Source organism: Haliotis asinina, chromosome 13 (genome assembly GCF_037392515.1).
Source record: "Haliotis asinina isolate JCU_RB_2024 chromosome 13, JCU_Hal_asi_v2, whole genome shotgun sequence".
Taxonomy (NCBI): domain Eukaryota; kingdom Metazoa; phylum Mollusca; class Gastropoda; order Lepetellida; family Haliotidae; genus Haliotis; species Haliotis asinina.
In genome coordinates, this window is record NC_090292.1 from 43870219 (window position 1) to 43883342 (window position 13124).

At 44.9% G+C, this 13124-nt stretch overlaps 21 non-coding genes across 21 annotated transcripts; all 21 read left to right on the forward strand.

Moving 5' to 3' along the window:
* Positions 1 to 94: 94 nt before the first annotated feature.
* LOC137260551 (U1 spliceosomal RNA) lies at positions 95 to 258 on the forward strand. The gene has a single exon (XR_010954799.1). It is a non-coding gene; the product is annotated as a U1 spliceosomal RNA (small nuclear RNA).
* Positions 259 to 729: 471 nt separating this feature from the next.
* LOC137260552 (U1 spliceosomal RNA) lies at positions 730 to 893 on the forward strand. Its single transcript, XR_010954800.1, has one exon. It is a non-coding gene; the product is annotated as a U1 spliceosomal RNA (small nuclear RNA).
* Positions 894 to 1364: 471 nt separating this feature from the next.
* On the forward strand, positions 1365 to 1528 carry LOC137260553 (U1 spliceosomal RNA). Its single transcript, XR_010954801.1, has one exon. It is a non-coding gene; the product is annotated as a U1 spliceosomal RNA (small nuclear RNA).
* A 471-nt stretch (positions 1529 to 1999) lies between these two features.
* On the forward strand, positions 2000 to 2172 carry LOC137260527 (U1 spliceosomal RNA). The gene has a single exon (XR_010954778.1). It is a non-coding gene; the product is annotated as a U1 spliceosomal RNA (small nuclear RNA).
* Positions 2173 to 2339: 167 nt separating this feature from the next.
* LOC137260554 (U1 spliceosomal RNA) lies at positions 2340 to 2503 on the forward strand. The gene has a single exon (XR_010954802.1). It is a non-coding gene; the product is annotated as a U1 spliceosomal RNA (small nuclear RNA).
* Positions 2504 to 2974: 471 nt separating this feature from the next.
* Positions 2975 to 3138, forward strand: LOC137260555 (U1 spliceosomal RNA). Its single transcript, XR_010954803.1, has one exon. It is a non-coding gene; the product is annotated as a U1 spliceosomal RNA (small nuclear RNA).
* A 471-nt stretch (positions 3139 to 3609) lies between these two features.
* On the forward strand, positions 3610 to 3773 carry LOC137260556 (U1 spliceosomal RNA). The gene has a single exon (XR_010954804.1). It is a non-coding gene; the product is annotated as a U1 spliceosomal RNA (small nuclear RNA).
* A 471-nt stretch (positions 3774 to 4244) lies between these two features.
* LOC137260516 (U1 spliceosomal RNA) lies at positions 4245 to 4408 on the forward strand. The gene has a single exon (XR_010954773.1). It is a non-coding gene; the product is annotated as a U1 spliceosomal RNA (small nuclear RNA).
* Positions 4409 to 4879: 471 nt separating this feature from the next.
* LOC137260557 (U1 spliceosomal RNA) lies at positions 4880 to 5043 on the forward strand. The gene has a single exon (XR_010954805.1). It is a non-coding gene; the product is annotated as a U1 spliceosomal RNA (small nuclear RNA).
* A 471-nt stretch (positions 5044 to 5514) lies between these two features.
* On the forward strand, positions 5515 to 5678 carry LOC137260559 (U1 spliceosomal RNA). The gene has a single exon (XR_010954806.1). It is a non-coding gene; the product is annotated as a U1 spliceosomal RNA (small nuclear RNA).
* Positions 5679 to 6149: 471 nt separating this feature from the next.
* On the forward strand, positions 6150 to 6313 carry LOC137260560 (U1 spliceosomal RNA). The gene has a single exon (XR_010954807.1). It is a non-coding gene; the product is annotated as a U1 spliceosomal RNA (small nuclear RNA).
* Positions 6314 to 6784: 471 nt separating this feature from the next.
* LOC137260561 (U1 spliceosomal RNA) lies at positions 6785 to 6948 on the forward strand. Its single transcript, XR_010954808.1, has one exon. It is a non-coding gene; the product is annotated as a U1 spliceosomal RNA (small nuclear RNA).
* A 471-nt stretch (positions 6949 to 7419) lies between these two features.
* On the forward strand, positions 7420 to 7583 carry LOC137260562 (U1 spliceosomal RNA). The gene has a single exon (XR_010954809.1). It is a non-coding gene; the product is annotated as a U1 spliceosomal RNA (small nuclear RNA).
* A 471-nt stretch (positions 7584 to 8054) lies between these two features.
* LOC137260563 (U1 spliceosomal RNA) lies at positions 8055 to 8218 on the forward strand. Its single transcript, XR_010954810.1, has one exon. It is a non-coding gene; the product is annotated as a U1 spliceosomal RNA (small nuclear RNA).
* Positions 8219 to 8689: 471 nt separating this feature from the next.
* On the forward strand, positions 8690 to 8853 carry LOC137260564 (U1 spliceosomal RNA). The gene has a single exon (XR_010954811.1). It is a non-coding gene; the product is annotated as a U1 spliceosomal RNA (small nuclear RNA).
* Positions 8854 to 9324: 471 nt separating this feature from the next.
* Positions 9325 to 9488, forward strand: LOC137260565 (U1 spliceosomal RNA). The gene has a single exon (XR_010954812.1). It is a non-coding gene; the product is annotated as a U1 spliceosomal RNA (small nuclear RNA).
* Positions 9489 to 9959: 471 nt separating this feature from the next.
* LOC137260567 (U1 spliceosomal RNA) lies at positions 9960 to 10123 on the forward strand. Its single transcript, XR_010954814.1, has one exon. It is a non-coding gene; the product is annotated as a U1 spliceosomal RNA (small nuclear RNA).
* A 471-nt stretch (positions 10124 to 10594) lies between these two features.
* Positions 10595 to 10758, forward strand: LOC137260568 (U1 spliceosomal RNA). The gene has a single exon (XR_010954815.1). It is a non-coding gene; the product is annotated as a U1 spliceosomal RNA (small nuclear RNA).
* A 471-nt stretch (positions 10759 to 11229) lies between these two features.
* On the forward strand, positions 11230 to 11393 carry LOC137260570 (U1 spliceosomal RNA). Its single transcript, XR_010954816.1, has one exon. It is a non-coding gene; the product is annotated as a U1 spliceosomal RNA (small nuclear RNA).
* Positions 11394 to 11864: 471 nt separating this feature from the next.
* On the forward strand, positions 11865 to 12028 carry LOC137260571 (U1 spliceosomal RNA). Its single transcript, XR_010954817.1, has one exon. It is a non-coding gene; the product is annotated as a U1 spliceosomal RNA (small nuclear RNA).
* A 471-nt stretch (positions 12029 to 12499) lies between these two features.
* On the forward strand, positions 12500 to 12663 carry LOC137260572 (U1 spliceosomal RNA). Its single transcript, XR_010954818.1, has one exon. It is a non-coding gene; the product is annotated as a U1 spliceosomal RNA (small nuclear RNA).
* The last annotated feature ends 461 nt before the right edge of the window (positions 12664 to 13124 follow it).

A 13124-nucleotide genomic window follows, 5' to 3' on the forward strand; every position in this document is an offset into this window, starting at 1 on the left:
CCTGCCATGAAATATATGTGAAGCGTTGATGATGTGACACCTGAATAGGGCAACGCCAGGGTGATGTAAGTGAAAACTGGAACCTGTCCCAAGCATACTTACCTGGCACAGGCTTTACAGTGATCCGCAAGGCTGTGGGCCCGGGGCGAGACCTTTCCATTGCACCTCGGTTTGGTTGACCCCTGCGATCGTCCCAAATGTGGACGACTCGGGTGCGCAATTTATAAGTGTGGGGGACTGCGTTCGCGCTCTCCCCTTGAAAATCAACCCCAAAAATAGATATTTTCAGTTGACACTTCCCCCACTTCCAAATCACTTGAAGATGATTGTTTTCCCGTGTGTGTATGTGCAAACTATGTGTTTTTAATGCGCATGTGTTAATCTGTTTGCTGTGGCAAAAGTATATGTTTAAAGCAAGTCTGAGTTTGATGTATTTCAGATGGGATCGCTTTGTCAGCCAGTTGTTGTGTTTGGACTGTCAAGTTGTCTCCCCTGCGTCCCGGATCAGAGATGCACGTGCATGCAGTCTAAATGGAAATAAATCCGTCTGTGTGTGTTTTTATCTATCAGTAATTTTTTCACAAAGTGAAGGTACTAATGGACTGTTCTGTACAATAAACTGTACGAACAATTAACCTGCCATGAAATATATGTGAAGCGTTGATGATGTGACACCTGAATAGGGCAACGCCAGGGTGATGTAAGTGAAAACTGGAACCTGTCCCAAGCATACTTACCTGGCACAGGCTTTACAGTGATCCGCAAGGCTGTGGGCCCGGGGCGAGACCTTTCCATTGCACCTCGGTTTGGTTGACCCCTGCGATCGTCCCAAATGTGGACGACTCGGGTGCGCAATTTATAAGTGTGGGGGACTGCGTTCGCGCTCTCCCCTTGAAAATCAACCCCAAAAATAGATATTTTCAGTTGACACTTCCCCCACTTCCAAATCACTTGAAGATGATTGTTTTCCCGTGTGTGTATGTGCAAACTATGTGTTTTTAATGCGCATGTGTTAATCTGTTTGCTGTGGCAAAAGTATATGTTTAAAGCAAGTCTGAGTTTGATGTATTTCAGATGGGATCGCTTTGTCAGCCAGTTGTTGTGTTTGGACTGTCAAGTTGTCTCCCCTGCGTCCCGGATCAGAGATGCACGTGCATGCAGTCTAAATGGAAATAAATCCGTCTGTGTGTGTTTTTATCTATCAGTAATTTTTTCACAAAGTGAAGGTACTAATGGACTGTTCTGTACAATAAACTGTACGAACAATTAACCTGCCATGAAATATATGTGAAGCGTTGATGATGTGACACCTGAATAGGGCAACGCCAGGGTGATGTAAGTGAAAACTGGAACCTGTCCCAAGCATACTTACCTGGCACAGGCTTTACAGTGATCCGCAAGGCTGTGGGCCCGGGGCGAGACCTTTCCATTGCACCTCGGTTTGGTTGACCCCTGCGATCGTCCCAAATGTGGACGACTCGGGTGCGCAATTTATAAGTGTGGGGGACTGCGTTCGCGCTCTCCCCTTGAAAATCAACCCCAAAAATAGATATTTTCAGTTGACACTTCCCCCACTTCCAAATCACTTGAAGATGATTGTTTTCCCGTGTGTGTATGTGCAAACTATGTGTTTTTAATGCGCATGTGTTAATCTGTTTGCTGTGGCAAAAGTATATGTTTAAAGCAAGTCTGAGTTTGATGTATTTCAGATGGGATCGCTTTGTCAGCCAGTTGTTGTGTTTGGACTGTCAAGTTGTCTCCCCTGCGTCCCGGATCAGAGATGCACGTGCATGCAGTCTAAATGGAAATAAATCCGTCTGTGTGTGTTTTTATCTATCAGTAATTTTTTCACAAAGTGAAGGTACTAATGGACTGTTCTGTACAATAAACTGTACGAACAATTAACCTGCCATGAAATATATGTGAAGCGTTGATGATGTGACACCTGAATAGGGCAACGCCAGGGTGATGTAAGTGAAAACTGGAACCTGTCCCAAGCATACTTACCTGGCACAGGCTTTACAGTGATCCGCAAGGCTGTGGGCCCGGGGCGAGACCTTTCCATTGCACCTCGGTTTGGTTGACCCCTGCGATCGTCCCAAATGCGTCCCGGATCAGAGATGCACGTGCATGCAGTCTAAATGGAAATAAATCCGTCTGTGTGTGTTTTTATCTATCAGTAATTTTTTCACAAAGTGAAGGTACTAATGGACTGTTCTGTACAATAAACTGTACGAACAATTAACCTGCCATGAAATATATGTGAAGCGTTGATGATGTGACACCTGAATAGGGCAACGCCAGGGTGATGTAAGTGAAAACTGGAACCTGTCCCAAGCATACTTACCTGGCACAGGCTTTACAGTGATCCGCAAGGCTGTGGGCCCGGGGCGAGACCTTTCCATTGCACCTCGGTTTGGTTGACCCCTGCGATCGTCCCAAATGTGGACGACTCGGGTGCGCAATTTATAAGTGTGGGGGACTGCGTTCGCGCTCTCCCCTTGAAAATCAACCCCAAAAATAGATATTTTCAGTTGACACTTCCCCCACTTCCAAATCACTTGAAGATGATTGTTTTCCCGTGTGTGTATGTGCAAACTATGTGTTTTTAATGCGCATGTGTTAATCTGTTTGCTGTGGCAAAAGTATATGTTTAAAGCAAGTCTGAGTTTGATGTATTTCAGATGGGATCGCTTTGTCAGCCAGTTGTTGTGTTTGGACTGTCAAGTTGTCTCCCCTGCGTCCCGGATCAGAGATGCACGTGCATGCAGTCTAAATGGAAATAAATCCGTCTGTGTGTGTTTTTATCTATCAGTAATTTTTTCACAAAGTGAAGGTACTAATGGACTGTTCTGTACAATAAACTGTACGAACAATTAACCTGCCATGAAATATATGTGAAGCGTTGATGATGTGACACCTGAATAGGGCAACGCCAGGGTGATGTAAGTGAAAACTGGAACCTGTCCCAAGCATACTTACCTGGCACAGGCTTTACAGTGATCCGCAAGGCTGTGGGCCCGGGGCGAGACCTTTCCATTGCACCTCGGTTTGGTTGACCCCTGCGATCGTCCCAAATGTGGACGACTCGGGTGCGCAATTTATAAGTGTGGGGGACTGCGTTCGCGCTCTCCCCTTGAAAATCAACCCCAAAAATAGATATTTTCAGTTGACACTTCCCCCACTTCCAAATCACTTGAAGATGATTGTTTTCCCGTGTGTGTATGTGCAAACTATGTGTTTTTAATGCGCATGTGTTAATCTGTTTGCTGTGGCAAAAGTATATGTTTAAAGCAAGTCTGAGTTTGATGTATTTCAGATGGGATCGCTTTGTCAGCCAGTTGTTGTGTTTGGACTGTCAAGTTGTCTCCCCTGCGTCCCGGATCAGAGATGCACGTGCATGCAGTCTAAATGGAAATAAATCCGTCTGTGTGTGTTTTTATCTATCAGTAATTTTTTCACAAAGTGAAGGTACTAATGGACTGTTCTGTACAATAAACTGTACGAACAATTAACCTGCCATGAAATATATGTGAAGCGTTGATGATGTGACACCTGAATAGGGCAACGCCAGGGTGATGTAAGTGAAAACTGGAACCTGTCCCAAGCATACTTACCTGGCACAGGCTTTACAGTGATCCGCAAGGCTGTGGGCCCGGGGCGAGACCTTTCCATTGCACCTCGGTTTGGTTGACCCCTGCGATCGTCCCAAATGTGGACGACTCGGGTGCGCAATTTATAAGTGTGGGGGACTGCGTTCGCGCTCTCCCCTTGAAAATCAACCCCAAAAATAGATATTTTCAGTTGACACTTCCCCCACTTCCAAATCACTTGAAGATGATTGTTTTCCCGTGTGTGTATGTGCAAACTATGTGTTTTTAATGCGCATGTGTTAATCTGTTTGCTGTGGCAAAAGTATATGTTTAAAGCAAGTCTGAGTTTGATGTATTTCAGATGGGATCGCTTTGTCAGCCAGTTGTTGTGTTTGGACTGTCAAGTTGTCTCCCCTGCGTCCCGGATCAGAGATGCACGTGCATGCAGTCTAAATGGAAATAAATCCGTCTGTGTGTGTTTTTATCTATCAGTAATTTTTTCACAAAGTGAAGGTACTAATGGACTGTTCTGTACAATAAACTGTACGAACAATTAACCTGCCATGAAATATATGTGAAGCGTTGATGATGTGACACCTGAATAGGGCAACGCCAGGGTGATGTAAGTGAAAACTGGAACCTGTCCCAAGCATACTTACCTGGCACAGGCTTTACAGTGATCCGCAAGGCTGTGGGCCCGGGGCGAGACCTTTCCATTGCACCTCGGTTTGGTTGACCCCTGCGATCGTCCCAAATGTGGACGACTCGGGTGCGCAATTTATAAGTGTGGGGGACGGCGTTCGCGCTCTCCCCTTGAAAATCAACCCCAAAAATAGATATTTTCAGTTGACACTTCCCCCACTTCCAAATCACTTGAAGATGATTGTTTTCCCGTGTGTGTATGTGCAAACTATGTGTTTTTAATGCGCATGTGTTAATCTGTTTGCTGTGGCAAAAGTATATGTTTAAAGCAAGTCTGAGTTTGATGTATTTCAGATGGGATCGCTTTGTCAGCCAGTTGTTGTGTTTGGACTGTCAAGTTGTCTCCCCTGCGTCCCGGATCAGAGATGCACGTGCATGCAGTCTAAATGGAAATAAATCCGTCTGTGTGTGTTTTTATCTATCAGTAATTTTTTCACAAAGTGAAGGTACTAATGGACTGTTCTGTACAATAAACTGTACGAACAATTAACCTGCCATGAAATATATGTGAAGCGTTGATGATGTGACACCTGAATAGGGCAACGCCAGGGTGATGTAAGTGAAAACTGGAACCTGTCCCAAGCATACTTACCTGGCACAGGCTTTACAGTGATCCGCAAGGCTGTGGGCCCGGGGCGAGACCTTTCCATTGCACCTCGGTTTGGTTGACCCCTGCGATCGTCCCAAATGTGGACGACTCGGGTGCGCAATTTATAAGTGTGGGGGACTGCGTTCGCGCTCTCCCCTTGAAAATCAACCCCAAAAATAGATATTTTCAGTTGACACTTCCCCCACTTCCAAATCACTTGAAGATGATTGTTTTCCCGTGTGTGTATGTGCAAACTATGTGTTTTTAATGCGCATGTGTTAATCTGTTTGCTGTGGCAAAAGTATATGTTTAAAGCAAGTCTGAGTTTGATGTATTTCAGATGGGATCGCTTTGTCAGCCAGTTGTTGTGTTTGGACTGTCAAGTTGTCTCCCCTGCGTCCCGGATCAGAGATGCACGTGCATGCAGTCTAAATGGAAATAAATCCGTCTGTGTGTGTTTTTATCTATCAGTAATTTTTTCACAAAGTGAAGGTACTAATGGACTGTTCTGTACAATAAACTGTACGAACAATTAACCTGCCATGAAATATATGTGAAGCGTTGATGATGTGACACCTGAATAGGGCAACGCCAGGGTGATGTAAGTGAAAACTGGAACCTGTCCCAAGCATACTTACCTGGCACAGGCTTTACAGTGATCCGCAAGGCTGTGGGCCCGGGGCGAGACCTTTCCATTGCACCTCGGTTTGGTTGACCCCTGCGATCGTCCCAAATGTGGACGACTCGGGTGCGCAATTTATAAGTGTGGGGGACTGCGTTCGCGCTCTCCCCTTGAAAATCAACCCCAAAAATAGATATTTTCAGTTGACACTTCCCCCACTTCCAAATCACTTGAAGATGATTGTTTTCCCGTGTGTGTATGTGCAAACTATGTGTTTTTAATGCGCATGTGTTAATCTGTTTGCTGTGGCAAAAGTATATGTTTAAAGCAAGTCTGAGTTTGATGTATTTCAGATGGGATCGCTTTGTCAGCCAGTTGTTGTGTTTGGACTGTCAAGTTGTCTCCCCTGCGTCCCGGATCAGAGATGCACGTGCATGCAGTCTAAATGGAAATAAATCCGTCTGTGTGTGTTTTTATCTATCAGTAATTTTTTCACAAAGTGAAGGTACTAATGGACTGTTCTGTACAATAAACTGTACGAACAATTAACCTGCCATGAAATATATGTGAAGCGTTGATGATGTGACACCTGAATAGGGCAACGCCAGGGTGATGTAAGTGAAAACTGGAACCTGTCCCAAGCATACTTACCTGGCACAGGCTTTACAGTGATCCGCAAGGCTGTGGGCCCGGGGCGAGACCTTTCCATTGCACCTCGGTTTGGTTGACCCCTGCGATCGTCCCAAATGTGGACGACTCGGGTGCGCAATTTATAAGTGTGGGGGACTGCGTTCGCGCTCTCCCCTTGAAAATCAACCCCAAAAATAGATATTTTCAGTTGACACTTCCCCCACTTCCAAATCACTTGAAGATGATTGTTTTCCCGTGTGTGTATGTGCAAACTATGTGTTTTTAATGCGCATGTGTTAATCTGTTTGCTGTGGCAAAAGTATATGTTTAAAGCAAGTCTGAGTTTGATGTATTTCAGATGGGATCGCTTTGTCAGCCAGTTGTTGTGTTTGGACTGTCAAGTTGTCTCCCCTGCGTCCCGGATCAGAGATGCACGTGCATGCAGTCTAAATGGAAATAAATCCGTCTGTGTGTGTTTTTATCTATCAGTAATTTTTTCACAAAGTGAAGGTACTAATGGACTGTTCTGTACAATAAACTGTACGAACAATTAACCTGCCATGAAATATATGTGAAGCGTTGATGATGTGACACCTGAATAGGGCAACGCCAGGGTGATGTAAGTGAAAACTGGAACCTGTCCCAAGCATACTTACCTGGCACAGGCTTTACAGTGATCCGCAAGGCTGTGGGCCCGGGGCGAGACCTTTCCATTGCACCTCGGTTTGGTTGACCCCTGCGATCGTCCCAAATGTGGACGACTCGGGTGCGCAATTTATAAGTGTGGGGGACTGCGTTCGCGCTCTCCCCTTGAAAATCAACCCCAAAAATAGATATTTTCAGTTGACACTTCCCCCACTTCCAAATCACTTGAAGATGATTGTTTTCCCGTGTGTGTATGTGCAAACTATGTGTTTTTAATGCGCATGTGTTAATCTGTTTGCTGTGGCAAAAGTATATGTTTAAAGCAAGTCTGAGTTTGATGTATTTCAGATGGGATCGCTTTGTCAGCCAGTTGTTGTGTTTGGACTGTCAAGTTGTCTCCCCTGCGTCCCGGATCAGAGATGCACGTGCATGCAGTCTAAATGGAAATAAATCCGTCTGTGTGTGTTTTTATCTATCAGTAATTTTTTCACAAAGTGAAGGTACTAATGGACTGTTCTGTACAATAAACTGTACGAACAATTAACCTGCCATGAAATATATGTGAAGCGTTGATGATGTGACACCTGAATAGGGCAACGCCAGGGTGATGTAAGTGAAAACTGGAACCTGTCCCAAGCATACTTACCTGGCACAGGCTTTACAGTGATCCGCAAGGCTGTGGGCCCGGGGCGAGACCTTTCCATTGCACCTCGGTTTGGTTGACCCCTGCGATCGTCCCAAATGTGGACGACTCGGGTGCGCAATTTATAAGTGTGGGGGACTGCGTTCGCGCTCTCCCCTTGAAAATCAACCCCAAAAATAGATATTTTCAGTTGACACTTCCCCCACTTCCAAATCACTTGAAGATGATTGTTTTCCCGTGTGTGTATGTGCAAACTATGTGTTTTTAATGCGCATGTGTTAATCTGTTTGCTGTGGCAAAAGTATATGTTTAAAGCAAGTCTGAGTTTGATGTATTTCAGATGGGATCGCTTTGTCAGCCAGTTGTTGTGTTTGGACTGTCAAGTTGTCTCCCCTGCGTCCCGGATCAGAGATGCACGTGCATGCAGTCTAAATGGAAATAAATCCGTCTGTGTGTGTTTTTATCTATCAGTAATTTTTTCACAAAGTGAAGGTACTAATGGACTGTTCTGTACAATAAACTGTACGAACAATTAACCTGCCATGAAATATATGTGAAGCGTTGATGATGTGACACCTGAATAGGGCAACGCCAGGGTGATGTAAGTGAAAACTGGAACCTGTCCCAAGCATACTTACCTGGCACAGGCTTTACAGTGATCCGCAAGGCTGTGGGCCCGGGGCGAGACCTTTCCATTGCACCTCGGTTTGGTTGACCCCTGCGATCGTCCCAAATGTGGACGACTCGGGTGCGCAATTTATAAGTGTGGGGGACTGCGTTCGCGCTCTCCCCTTGAAAATCAACCCCAAAAATAGATATTTTCAGTTGACACTTCCCCCACTTCCAAATCACTTGAAGATGATTGTTTTCCCGTGTGTGTATGTGCAAACTATGTGTTTTTAATGCGCATGTGTTAATCTGTTTGCTGTGGCAAAAGTATATGTTTAAAGCAAGTCTGAGTTTGATGTATTTCAGATGGGATCGCTTTGTCAGCCAGTTGTTGTGTTTGGACTGTCAAGTTGTCTCCCCTGCGTCCCGGATCAGAGATGCACGTGCATGCAGTCTAAATGGAAATAAATCCGTCTGTGTGTGTTTTTATCTATCAGTAATTTTTTCACAAAGTGAAGGTACTAATGGACTGTTCTGTACAATAAACTGTACGAACAATTAACCTGCCATGAAATATATGTGAAGCGTTGATGATGTGACACCTGAATAGGGCAACGCCAGGGTGATGTAAGTGAAAACTGGAACCTGTCCCAAGCATACTTACCTGGCACAGGCTTTACAGTGATCCGCAAGGCTGTGGGCCCGGGGCGAGACCTTTCCATTGCACCTCGGTTTGGTTGACCCCTGCGATCGTCCCAAATGTGGACGACTCGGGTGCGCAATTTATAAGTGTGGGGGACTGCGTTCGCGCTCTCCCCTTGAAAATCAACCCCAAAAATAGATATTTTCAGTTGACACTTCCCCCACTTCCAAATCACTTGAAGATGATTGTTTTCCCGTGTGTGTATGTGCAAACTATGTGTTTTTAATGCGCATGTGTTAATCTGTTTGCTGTGGCAAAAGTATATGTTTAAAGCAAGTCTGAGTTTGATGTATTTCAGATGGGATCGCTTTGTCAGCCAGTTGTTGTGTTTGGACTGTCAAGTTGTCTCCCCTGCGTCCCGGATCAGAGATGCACGTGCATGCAGTCTAAATGGAAATAAATCCGTCTGTGTGTGTTTTTATCTATCAGTAATTTTTTCACAAAGTGAAGGTACTAATGGACTGTTCTGTACAATAAACTGTACGAACAATTAACCTGCCATGAAATATATGTGAAGCGTTGATGATGTGACACCTGAATAGGGCAACGCCAGGGTGATGTAAGTGAAAACTGGAACCTGTCCCAAGCATACTTACCTGGCACAGGCTTTACAGTGATCCGCAAGGCTGTGGGCCCGGGGCGAGACCTTTCCATTGCACCTCGGTTTGGTTGACCCCTGCGATCGTCCCAAATGTGGACGACTCGGGTGCGCAATTTATAAGTGTGGGGGACTGCGTTCGCGCTCTCCCCTTGAAAATCAACCCCAAAAATAGATATTTTCAGTTGACACTTCCCCCACTTCCAAATCACTTGAAGATGATTGTTTTCCCGTGTGTGTATGTGCAAACTATGTGTTTTTAATGCGCATGTGTTAATCTGTTTGCTGTGGCAAAAGTATATGTTTAAAGCAAGTCTGAGTTTGATGTATTTCAGATGGGATCGCTTTGTCAGCCAGTTGTTGTGTTTGGACTGTCAAGTTGTCTCCCCTGCGTCCCGGATCAGAGATGCACGTGCATGCAGTCTAAATGGAAATAAATCCGTCTGTGTGTGTTTTTATCTATCAGTAATTTTTTCACAAAGTGAAGGTACTAATGGACTGTTCTGTACAATAAACTGTACGAACAATTAACCTGCCATGAAATATATGTGAAGCGTTGATGATGTGACACCTGAATAGGGCAACGCCAGGGTGATGTAAGTGAAAACTGGAACCTGTCCCAAGCATACTTACCTGGCACAGGCTTTACAGTGATCCGCAAGGCTGTGGGCCCGGGGCGAGACCTTTCCATTGCACCTCGGTTTGGTTGACCCCTGCGATCGTCCCAAATGTGGACGACTCGGGTGCGCAATTTATAAGTGTGGGGGACTGCGTTCGCGCTCTCCCCTTGAAAATCAACCCCAAAAATAGATATTTTCAGTTGACACTTCCCCCACTTCCAAATCACTTGAAGATGATTGTTTTCCCGTGTGTGTATGTGCAAACTATGTGTTTTTAATGCGCATGTGTTAATCTGTTTGCTGTGGCAAAAGTATATGTTTAAAGCAAGTCTGAGTTTGATGTATTTCAGATGGGATCGCTTTGTCAGCCAGTTGTTGTGTTTGGACTGTCAAGTTGTCTCCCCTGCGTCCCGGATCAGAGATGCACGTGCATGCAGTCTAAATGGAAATAAATCCGTCTGTGTGTGTTTTTATCTATCAGTAATTTTTTCACAAAGTGAAGGTACTAATGGACTGTTCTGTACAATAAACTGTACGAACAATTAACCTGCCATGAAATATATGTGAAGCGTTGATGATGTGACACCTGAATAGGGCAACGCCAGGGTGATGTAAGTGAAAACTGGAACCTGTCCCAAGCATACTTACCTGGCACAGGCTTTACAGTGATCCGCAAGGCTGTGGGCCCGGGGCGAGACCTTTCCATTGCACCTCGGTTTGGTTGACCCCTGCGATCGTCCCAAATGTGGACGACTCGGGTGCGCAATTTATAAGTGTGGGGGACTGCGTTCGCGCTCTCCCCTTGAAAATCAACCCCAAAAATAGATATTTTCAGTTGACACTTCCCCCACTTCCAAATCACTTGAAGATGATTGTTTTCCCGTGTGTGTATGTGCAAACTATGTGTTTTTAATGCGCATGTGTTAATCTGTTTGCTGTGGCAAAAGTATATGTTTAAAGCAAGTCTGAGTTTGATGTATTTCAGATGGGATCGCTTTGTCAGCCAGTTGTTGTGTTTGGACTGTCAAGTTGTCTCCCCTGCGTCCCGGATCAGAGATGCACGTGCATGCAGTCTAAATGGAAATAAATCCGTCTGTGTGTGTTTTTATCCATCAGTAATTTTTTCACAAAGTGAAGGTACTAATGGACTGTTCTGTACAATAAACTGTACGAACAATTAACCTGCCATGAAATATATGTGAAGCGTTGATGATGTGACACCTGAATAGGGCAACGCCAGGGTGATGTAAGTGAAAACTGGAACCTGTCCCAAGCATACTTACCTGGCACAGGCTTTACAGTGATCCGCAAGGCTGTGGGCCCGGGGCGAGACCTTTCCATTGCACCTCGGTTTGGTTGACCCCTGCGATCGTCCCAAATGTGGACGACTCGGGTGCGCAATTTATAAGTGTGGGGGACTGCGTTCGCGCTCTCCCCTTGAAAATCAACCCCAAAAATAGATATTTTCAGTTGACACTTCCCCCACTTCCAAATCACTTGAAGATGATTGTTTTCCCGTGTGTGTATGTGCAAACTATGTGTTTTTAATGCGCATGTGTTAATCTGTTTGCTGTGGCAAAAGTATATGTTTAAAGCAAGTCTGAGTTTGATGTATTTCAGATGGGATCGCTTTGTCAGCCAGTTGTTGTGTTTGGACTGTCAAGTTGTCTCCCCTGCGTCCCGGATCAGAGATGCACGTGCATGCAGTCTAAATGGAAATAAATCCGTCTGTGTGTGTTTTTATCTATCAGTAATTTTTTCACAAAGTGAAGGTACTAATGGACTGTTCTGTACAATAAACTGTACGAACAATTAACCTGCCATGAAATATATGTGAAGCGTTGATGATGTGACACCTGAATAGGGCAACGCCAGGGTGATGTAAGTGAAAACTGGAACCTGTCCCAAGCATACTTACCTGGCACAGGCTTTACAGTGATCCGCAAGGCTGTGGGCCCGGGGCGAGACCTTTCCATTGCACCTCGGTTTGGTTGACCCCTGCGATCGTCCCAAATGTGGACGACTCGGGTGCGCAATTTATAAGTGTGGGGGACTGCGTTCGCGCTCTCCCCTTGAAAATCAACCCCAAAAATAGATATTTTCAGTTGACACTTCCCCCACTTCCAAATCACTTGAAGATGATTGTTTTCCCGTGTGTGTATGTGCAAACTATGTGTTTTTAATGCGCATGTGTTAATCTGTTTGCTGTGGCAAAAGTATATGTTTAAAGCAAGTCTGAGTTTGATGTATTTCAGATGGGATCGCTTTGTCAGCCAGTTGTTGTGTTTGGACTGTCAAGTTGTCTCCCCTGCGTCCCGGATCAGAGATGCACGTGCATGCAGTCTAAATGGAAATAAATCCGTCTGTGTGTGTTTTTATCTATCAGTAATTTTTTCACAAAGTGAAGGTACTAATGGACTGTTCTGTACAATAAACTGTACGAACAATTAACCTGCCATGAAATATATGTGAAGCGTTGATGATGTGACACCTGAATAGGGCAACGCCAGGGTGATGTAAGTGAAAACTGGAACCTGTCCCAAGCATACTTACCTGGCACAGGCTTTACAGTGATCCGCAAGGCTGTGGGCCCGGGGCGAGACCTTTCCATTGCACCTCGGTTTGGTTGACCCCTGCGATCGTCCCAAATGTGGACGACTCGGGTGCGCAATTTATAAGTGTGGGGGACTGCGTTCGCGCTCTCCCCTTGAAAATCAACCCCAAAAATAGATATTTTCAGTTGACACTTCCCCCACTTCCAAATCACTTGAAGATGATTGTTTTCCCGTGTGTGTATGTGCAAACTATGTGTTTTTAATGCGCATGTGTTAATCTGTTTGCTGTGGCAAAAGTATATGTTTAAAGCAAGTCTGAGTTTGATGTATTTCAGATGGGATCGCTTTGTCAGCCAGTTGTTGTGTTTGGACTGTCAAGTTGTCTCCCCTGCGTCCCGGATCAGAGATGCACGTGCATGCAGTCTAAATGGAAATAAATCCGTCTGTGTGTGTTTTTATCTATCAGTAATTTTTTCACAAAGTGAAGGTACTAATGGACTGTTCTGTACAATAAACTGTACGAACAATTAACCTGCCATGAAATATATGTGAAGCGTTGATGATGTGACACCTGAATAGGGCAACGCCAGGGTGATGTAAGTGAAAACTGGAACC